The following is a 10,681-nucleotide window of genomic DNA, read 5'->3' as shown; positions in this document are numbered from 1 at the left end:
AAAGGATCACAGAACTCCTTGGACTCAAGCACATACTGATTTAGTACAATTAATAAAAAATAGAGTTCAAACCCTTCCTTGTACTTCTCTTGCAAACCCTAACTGGTTAAAAATCGTTGAAACTGACGCTTCAAATATCGGCTATGGCGGAATACTTAAACAAGTTAATCCCCATACGAAGACCGAATGTTTGATTCGATTTTATTCTGGTAAATGGACGGAAAGTCAGAAAAAATACGCCACGGTAGCCCATGAAATGCTAACTATTGTAAAATGTGTTTTAAAATTCCAAGATGATTTGTATAACCAAAAATTTATAATTCGTACTGATGCTCAATCAGTCAAATTTATGTTTAATAAAGACTTCAAACATGATACTTCTAAATTAATATTTGCGCGATGGCAAGCTCAATTAGCCCCGTTTGATTATGAAATACAATATAAAAGAGGTAGTGAAAATTCTTTGCCTGATTTTTTATCTAGAGAATATCTTATATGAGTTTTTATACATATTTCCTCTTTGAAAAACTGTAATAACTATTATCAAATGCATTCCTTTAAATGAAGATATTCATTTTCTTATCTTAGAAACTCTAATTCATCGCTTAATAGAAGAAGAATTTTTTGAAAATCACAATGAATTCATTGATGACGAAATCTATTGGTTTGACATTGACTTAAGTAATTAATGTTTACAGATATAATGAAATTCTTTCTACACTTCTTCTCTGCAAAGTCCTTACTCACCTTTATAAAGGCAGTTCCTCTGAATATGGATTTACATATGCTCATATTACGGAAAGTTATTGACGATCTTATTACAAAAGATACACTTTATGAAGATCTCATCGAATATATGTCATGATATGCTGATCCAATTCCTGATCCAATTTCTGAATTAATGCAGTATGGATCCTCCTTGGCAAATCACCAAAGGTAGAGGTCGAGGTGGAAGAAATCAAAATTCAAATAATAATAAAGAGGAGTAGTACGTAGTAGTGGTAGAATAATAATAAGAAGAAGAAGAAAAATAGTAATAATAATTAATAGTAATTGTAGTAGTGTGTAATATGTGCAGTATCTTGCAACGAACAACAGTAAAAATATATGACTACTACAACTAATAATAATAATAATAAAATTAAATAAATAAAGAACCAAATAATAGTAGTAGGGGCAAAACGAAATAATAATAATAATAATAATAATAATAATAATAATAATAATAATAAAGAGGAGTAGTACGTAGCAGTGGTTCTTTGAGGGGGTTCAGGAGTAAATATACGGATTAGTCGAAAGGGGTTCAACATCTATAATACACACATAAAAATATTTTTAACCATATAAAAATAGTATAATTTTTCGACGAAGGGGATTCAGATGAACCCCTGAATTGCATGTGGCTCCGCCACTGGTACGTAGTAGTGGTAGAATAATAATTAAATAAAAGTTCAAAAATGATATAATAATAAATAAAAGATGACAAATATTAGGAAGAGAGTACGTAGTACTTAGTGATAATGATAAATAATAAAATTTATTAGCAATTATTATAAATAGAATCCCATAATAAAAGAGTTCTAAGTACGTTATAACTATTGCATAGACATATCTCAAATAAAATATTAAATAGTAATAAGTAGTAGTAATAGTAGTAGGTGATAACAAGATAATTACGGATTGTATTTGAAAAAAGTACAAGATAATGAATAATAACAATAAACTTATCTTCTTCAAACAAATTGATATGATATTTGAATTTGAATTTAAATTTAAATGAAATTTGAATCGAAATAAGATTCTAGCTTTTTAATATCTGTTATATATACACCATAGAGTGAAATATTTTACTTCATTCTTCATTCATTTATACACCATAGAGTGAAATATTTTACTTCATTCTTCATTCATTTTTAGAATTTTAACTTAATATTTTTATTTAACTTAATATTTTTATTTTTTTATATGCAGAAAGGATATGATATTCATCTTATCTTTTTCTATTAACTTTCAAGGTCTACCAACTTATATTGATGGCAATATTTATTTTTTTGTGATTCGATTTAATGGATAATATTCTAGTAGCTTTTATAATTATAGGATTTTTATAAGAGATAAAATCTTCTTTTACAACAAATATCGGTTAGTAATATTTATTGTTGGTAGGTTATACTAAGTTAACAAAACGCAACTTATTTGTTTCAGTACACAACGTTGATCTTTAATATCAAAAATATTGAAAAAAGTAAAAATTTGCGTAGTTTGGTTCAAAATTGTAAAATATTAGGTAAAGTTTCACAATTGAGAATTCAATATTATAAAAAGTGAAATTTGAAAGAGATTCATACATTCCTAATGTGTGATCATGTAATGTATTCATCAATTGAATATTTTTTATAACAAAATTTCATCTTGTCTGTCATTTAAAATAAGTTCTTATACATATCTAATGTCGTCCACACGTTCCAACCAAAAGCTACCATCTTGATACTACTAATCAAATAGAATTGCTTGCATCTATAAATCATTTCTAACGAGCGATCGGCTCATGCTTAAGCATGATGATTTACTTTGTGCCGACCTGTTGTCAATCCACTTTCTGACCTCATATGAGAATGAAAAATTGGACTATTTTATCCACCAGTGGATGAAGAGGAGCATTGTTGTTATCCTCATGCTTAAGAACGGAACCACACTGTAACCTCATTATTGATAATTGCAGGTCGACGCTTAGAAGACTAGGAAGGCAGGCCAGTGGGACAACATATTTATAGGAAGAAAAATAGTGTTGTTGACTCGTTGGTGTTAAGAATTTGTGCCCTACTGATTATCTTATTTTTTCTTAACTGTTGCCTATCGATGGAACGAGTTACCTGACGTGTTTCAAGGAAGCAGTAAAACAAAAAGAAAGAACACAACGATTTTTACGTGGAAAACACCCAGCTCAAAAGGTGTAAAAAAATACGACCTGCACCTATACAGGATTTAACCCCAACTTCACTAAATAACTCTAAGCCTCAACAACGACTGATTACAAAACTCTTGTAACCAACATATAGGAATTATAAACTCTAATTCCTTTAACTCAACGACTAGGAATTATAAACTCTAATTCCTAACTACACACATACCTCCCAAGGTGTGCGTTCCCAAAGTCTCTAAGTTTTTCCCAACTCGAAGACTAGCTCCTAGTTCAGTTTATAACACAATGAAACTAATATTACATCAATAGTTCAAACACAATGAACAACTCTAAAAATCAATGCTAAAATTCTTAGCTGGATTCTATACTTAGGACCAGGTTCTTCAATGTGTTTCTAAGCACTTCGTGAATTCAATCTGTCGATTGTGCTTTTCTACTTTTTAAGTGCGTAAGTTATTCTAACTGATGCATCTTCTATTTAAGCACAACTCTTCAGAGGGGCATTCTTTATTTCAAGCTCTTCCTTTAATCAGAACTCTCATTACATAGAGTTCTATTTCAAGTGAGACTCTTTCTTCAATTCCAACTCTTGTCTCCTTAGTGCTGTAGTCAAACTTCAACTCTTTAAATCAGCTTATCTTCAAGTATTTTACTCAACTACAACTTCTTCAATTTCTCACGTGATCAGTAACTTGAGTATATCAAAATTAGGCTTGCTCATTCATTCCTGATATCAAAATTAGGCTTGCTCATTCATTCCTGACTTTAAGCAATCTTTGTTTGCATCTATTAGTGAAACCTAAAACCTGTCTTCCTATGCTTAGACCAGCTCAAGTAACATGGTCCATTCATGTGTCACTCATCAGAAACTTCATTGATCTAACAAAGAGTCCTTCAATTTATATGTTTCCTATCTTGCGTAGACTTCTTCAATCTGCAGAATCCTTCTCCTTCTACACATAGGATTCTTCAGGATATGCTCAGAAGTGAAACTCCTTCTTTCCATAGGACTCCTTTTTCAACTCAACTTTGTTTTCCCTTATCATCAAGTGTTTAAATCAAATTCAACTTCTATAAATTAGCACATGTTTATTTCCTTAAGTTTATCAGAATTAACCACTCATCTGATTCTTGATTTCTTCCACCCTTGTCTTTAATCATTGATGATTTGCTACAAGTTTCAGCCATGTGTTTCATATCACTTTGTAAGTTTGTTAATCATCAAAACTACATCGTACCCAATATTAATGATGACTAACCTCATGTCTTTGTGCATTCAAACATCTTCATCTGTAGGCACTAAAGTATAAAACACTAGAATGAAACAAGTTAGTCAATGAGTTATAAACATTGCACAATCCTCTTATCTTTTCCCTTTTGGCATTATCGAAAACCATTTTAATACAATAATATACTAGCCAAAGTGATTTGGTATGCTATTCATGGCAACTGGGACTATCACCAAAACAATCAGACAAAGACTTTAGCCAACATAGTAATGTATTAAAGAGAGCAAAAATATGAGTCAATTTAGCAAAGATAACCATTCCATTTAACTGACAGAGCATGTTCCACATTAAACATAAGCTAGTACTGGACAAAGCAAAACAATTAAGCATTAATTTAAAAAAATATGGTTAAAAGTGGAACATGACTAAGGATATAAATAGTGAGGAGTTGATGAGGAAGATGGAACAGGTGATATCAACTGTGTCAATTGGCGAATGATTTCAACATTTTCATACCTCTATCAATCAAGGTCAAGCTTCAAAGCGATGATCCTAGCTTTAAGGACCTCTTATTCCACTCTATGACTGTCTTGTACAACTTCTAGTTCAGATTTTTTTCAGCTTCTATCAGTGAAACCTGAAACCTGTCTTCCTTTGCTTGGACCAGCTCAAGTAACATAGTCCATTCATGTGTCAATCATCAGAAACTTCATTGATCTAACAAAGAGTCCTTCAATTTGTATGTTTCCTATCTTGCATAGATTTCTTCAATCTGCAGAATCTTTCTCCTTCTACACATAGAACTCTTCAGGATATGCTCAGAAGTGAAACTCTTTCTTTTCATAGGACTCCATTTTCAACTCAACTTTGCTTTCCCTTATCATCAAGTATTTGAATTAAATTCAACTTCTACAAATTAACACATGTTTATTTCCTTAAGTTTATCAGAATTAACCACTCATCTAGTTCTTGATTTCTTCCACCCTTGTCTTTAATCATTGATGATTTGCTACAAGTTTCATATCACTTTGTCAGTTTGTCAATCATCAAAACTACATCATACCCAGTAGATGGCTAATGAAGGCCTGGAAATCATACCCAGTAGATGGCTAATGAAGGCCATGCTGGAAGTCTTTGATAGGACATGAATTTTTGTGGTTGCACCTACGTGTGCTTTGGGAGCAATTTTGACAGACATCTCTGAAACTAATTATAATAGAGAAACTCGTATTTATTTAATCATCTTTCTAATCCAAAAAAGAAGATTTTTTTCTCCTTAGATGATTTTTATTTAAAAATTTTAAAGGTAAAATTGTGTTTGATCATATTTTTATAATAAAAAAAAAACCATTTTGAATTTAAACGTACTTCGTCTAAATGAAATTTCTACCTCAATTTTTAAAAATTAGCAAAATTACCCATCCTGACTAGTTTACTTCAAACATACAATCCAATTTACTCTAAAATTATATAGTCACATATTTGGTTGGAGTAGATTCCATATATGAGCTATTACGGGCTATTGCAAATATCTTTTCAGTTTATTTGAAATTTTAGTTGGAGGTGAAAATTAAGTTGTTGGTTATAATTTTTGCAAATAATATTTGATTGTTTGAATGAGCTTTTTTTAAAGACATGAAATATAATTTAAATTAATTTTTTTTAAATAAAATATGTAGGGTAAACTTAAAAAAGAAAAATTTAGAGAGAGTGAAAACAAGTTTTTGAGTTTATTCCAAATTTCAAATATAACTTCAAGATGTATCAAAAAATTTCATTACCAATTGCTAATTTTCAAATAAAATGAAACTTTAACAGAAAAAATTCATGACCAAACGAGTTAAGTTTTTTGTTTGTTTGATCAAGCTAGATTTACAGTTTGAAACTTTTTAAAAGAGCATTATCAGAATATAATAAGATAATATTAGTCTTTTTCGTTTTGATAGCATATAAGATTTGGGCTATAATTAGCTCAATCCAATCAATAATTCTCAAGCGAATTAAAAAATTCTTCTTATACATTTGTTCCAACCCTCTACCTATTTATTCTTTATGAGTCTTGCATATCCCAAACAATTTTAAGGAATATAATTAAAAATGAAAGAAACAAACAAAAACAGAAGTAAAGAGAATTTCCAATTAAATATTAACGCAAGTACATGTTCTCTTAAGGATATTTTTCTTTTTGTGCAGAGATATTTGGGTAACGTAAAAAATCTTGCATTCAGTAATTAGTACTGTAAACGTTTTCATAAATATTAATATTATGGGGCATTATCATTGCACAATCACATACACATATATAATGAAAAAAGGGAATAAACTTGATATTCTAAATTATTTTTGAATAAAATAATTCCTTCAACAAAATTATACTAACTTGCAAATGTTAGTTCAATAATCTTGACAAAATTTGTACACGAAATAAAGCAGTTATTATATATATTTAATAACAAATAACATATATTAAACATCTTTTGTCAAGATTTTTTTATGAATTCAATTTTTATGAATTCAATATTTTAAAAGATGGTGAACAAATGGCAACGATTGACAATAAAATTCTCGAGACCGAAAATAATTAACCGAGACAAGAAAAATACTGCAACAATCGATTTATTGATTTCAATAAGTGAGTGCTACAATCTCTATGATTCCTCTGATTCAACTATAAATTCAAGGACTTCGAGCTTGATCTTGAACTTTAACTTGAACTTGACAGATTTGATCTTGACTTGTGTTTGAATCCAAGGGCTTGGTAGCTTGTTCTTGAATCTTGCGGTCTTGATCTTGAACTTAAACTTGATTTGAAGACTTGATGAACTTGATCTCGACTTTACTTGAATTCAAGGGCCGTTGAGCTTATTTTTGAATCTTGTAGTCTTGATCTTGAAGCTTGAACTTGTTCTTGAACCTTGAACTCTTGATCTTGAAATCTTGAGCTTGTTCTTGAACCTTGAACTCTTGATCTTGAAATCGTGAGTTTATTCTTGAACCTTGAACTCTTGATCTTGAAATCTTGAGTTTTTGTTCTTGTTCTTGAAATCTTGAGCTTGTTCTATCTTGAACTTGTTCTTGAACCTTGAAATCTTGATCTTGAAATCTTGAGCTTGTTCTTGAACCTTGAACTCTTGATCTTGAAATCGTGAGTTTATTCTTGAACCTTGAACTCTTGATCTTGAAATCTTGAGTTTTTGTTCTTGTTCTTGAAATCTTGAGCTTGTTCTATCTTGAAATCTTGAGTTTTTGTTCTTGTTTTGAAATCTTGAGCTTGTTCTATCTTGAAATGTTGAGTTTTTGTTCTTGTTCTTGAAATCTTGAGCTTGTTCTTGAATATTTCTTGTTTTTGTTCTTGAATGAAAGTTCTTGAAATTGTTCTTTTGTTCTAAAAATATTTCTTGTTTTTGTTCTTGTTCTAAAAATATTTCTTGTTTTTGTTCTTGAATGAAAGTTCTTGAAATTGTTCTTTTGTTCTTGAATTTTTAGAGAAATCTACTGCTTTGATCCACGAGCTCTCTCTTGCTTTTTGGTAAACTTGTTCCTCCCATTTCTGAATTATGAAGCCCCTATTTATAGTTGTAGGAAGTAAAGAGTCATGATAAACATGAACTTTCTTTGACCAATCAGATTTAATTGACATGACATTTCTTATGACTTTTAATTTACTGCATTATTTTGACACATAACATGGTCCCATTGGCTCCTTCACTTGACTTGGCATGCCACGTCATTTGACATGTGACATCAAATTGAGCCTCTAGAACATGATGACATCTTGAGCTTGATTAAGTGGCTAATCATTTTTAACCCAAATTAATGGACTAGCCTAATTAAAAGAATTGAACTTTAATTAAACCCACACATGTTTGGATTTAATAATTGATTCAATTACATTAATCCACAATATTTATTTGGGACTAATATATTTTAAATTTAATATTGTCCGAATTTTGTACGAATTTAAATTTAATAAAATTTTATTGCTTACAGGCAATTCTCGATAAAATTTTTGAATTCAATATTTTAAAAGGTGGTGAACAAATGGCAGCCGAAGAGGCTCTAAATTACTATTTACTTTTAATTCTTAACAATAATTTTGTTCTGTTTGAAGTTTGCAGATATAAGTTTACCCTCATTCAAAAAAACATGAAGTATGCCGCATAAGATCATTTTCAAAGTAGGTAAGTCACAACTTACATTTTTTATGTAAAAATATCTTTACTTAGTAACTGTCATCACAACTTATAATTTTTTATGTAAAAATATCTTTACTTAGTAACTGTCTTCATTGTAGTAATCTTGTATTTGATACTCATAGGTAAATATATTTGGATTTTTTTTTCTTCATTTAGTATTATCAAATTGAATTATAAAATAGAAATACGAGTATGGTTAATATTACCATTTTTATGTTTGTACTTTTAGTTTATAGCTTTAGTATTGTTATAAGAGACAAAGTCTTCAATAGCTTCACAAGCAGCATCTACAATAATATTTATTGTTTGTAATGATTTTCAAATTAACTAAGTGTTAACCATTTGTTTCAACATATTACTTTGGTTCTTGTAGTAAAAATATTTAGGAGTAATATGAATATCTGAGTAGTTTAGTTTAAAGTTTTATCATGTTAGATAAAATTTTATTATCCAAAATCTAAAAAGTAAACGTAAATAGTGTTAATAAGGTATTTTTGTAAAAATTTAGTTCAAAGTTCTATCATGTCATATGAACTTAGTTTTGTTTCAATTGAACACAACACTGTATACAATTTCGTTTCTATCAGATATAACGAATTGAAAACTCATTCTAATAATAAAACGTATGTAGTTAATCGTATGACATGGAAAAAATATGCCAAATATTAAAAATAATGTGTCACTTATCAAAAATAATACATCACATAGTTAAAACCACAAAATATTTTATTTTTAATTCGTGGCATAATTTTTTCATCCCAGACGATTATCTACTCATGGTATGCGTTTCAGCTTGTTGTGTCTAATAGCAAAAAAAATATATAGTATTATGCCAATTGAAACAACACTAAGTTTAAGTGTCGAAACGTGATTAAAAAAACTTTCATCACAGAGACTTTTTTCACAAACACTGTTATTGAGAAAAAAACCTCAAATAGTTTAATTTTAATATAATATTTTAACATCTATCATATCTTGTTCATTTGACCATTCTCAATAATTTTCAATATAAGTACTGAATACGTGGATAAAATGGTGAAAAAAAACCTTGTTGTCCTTTTTAGGTCAGCTTCTCTTTTCTTATATAACTTTGATGTTTGAATCAACTTTCATACACCTCAATTAAATTCGCACATCTCAATATTCGACATCTATTATATCATATTCATTCCATTCTCAATACGGAAATAACCTTATTATCTTTTTCTCGACCAGCTTACCTTTTCTAATATTAGTTTTGATGTGTGAGCTAATTTTCACACACCTCAATTAAATTCACGCACCTTAACTAAATCCACCAAATAACGAAATACATGCAAAAAAATGTGGATGATGAAGTTGAGAATTTTTATACCCTTTTCACAAACACTACTATTCACAATAAAAAAGGAAATAACAATTTCTCATTCTTCTTGTAAAATTCAATTCAATTTTTATTAATTTCTCCAAAAAATAGTGCAATTTCCTCCTCAATTTATACAATCTAGAAGGCTTTCAATTTTCTTGAAAATAATTTGAGTTTTTGTGGAAGAATCCTTTTTTTTTTTCAAAAGATTTCTTGTTGAAATTATAATTAATCATGATATCAAAAACTTTACTTTCAACTTAACATTCAACCTTTATAGTATCATGTTTATATCTGACCATTTCTAATAATTTCAATATGAATATCGAATAGATGACATATTATTATGTCTTGGACCATTTGTAACAAATTTCAATACAAATATCGGACACATAACATACAATCATGTTAAATTTTAATATAAATATCGAACACGCGACATCTTCATGGGAACCTAGAAAAAGACAAAAAAAAATGTTGTCCTTTTCTTGGTCACCTTAGTATTTAAGAAAAAGACCTAAATATATCAAAATATTACAATGACTCATTTATATCATCCGTTATAAGTTTGGTCCATCTATATCACTATTATTGAAAGTTTGGCTCATCAATATCACTATTGTTACAGAAAGACTTATTCGTGCTATTATTTTGCAACAATAATTTTTGCCATGTATACCTCTAATAAGAGCCCATTCCCTCTGGTCATTCCTAATAGTTTCAATAAGAGTATCGAATATGTGACATACTATCATGTCCCTTCGACCATTCTAATAAATCAATACAAATATCGAGCACATAACATACTATCATGTTAAATTTCAACACATATCGAACACGTGGCATCCTAGTGAATAACCTAGAAAAAGACAAAAATAACCTTCTTGTCCTTTTCTTGGTCACCTTAGGAAAAATGCTCCAATTTGTCATCAAAGTATAAATGACTCATCTATGCCATTGATTTTAAGTTCGACTCATATATCATTAC

Source organism: Capsicum annuum, chromosome 8, assembly GCF_002878395.1.
Source record: "Capsicum annuum cultivar UCD-10X-F1 chromosome 8, UCD10Xv1.1, whole genome shotgun sequence".
In the NCBI taxonomy this organism is placed as follows: Eukaryota; Viridiplantae; Streptophyta; class Magnoliopsida; order Solanales; family Solanaceae; genus Capsicum; species Capsicum annuum.
The sequence above is the reverse complement of the archived record's forward strand: the minus strand, read 5'-3'. Positions refer to the sequence as shown.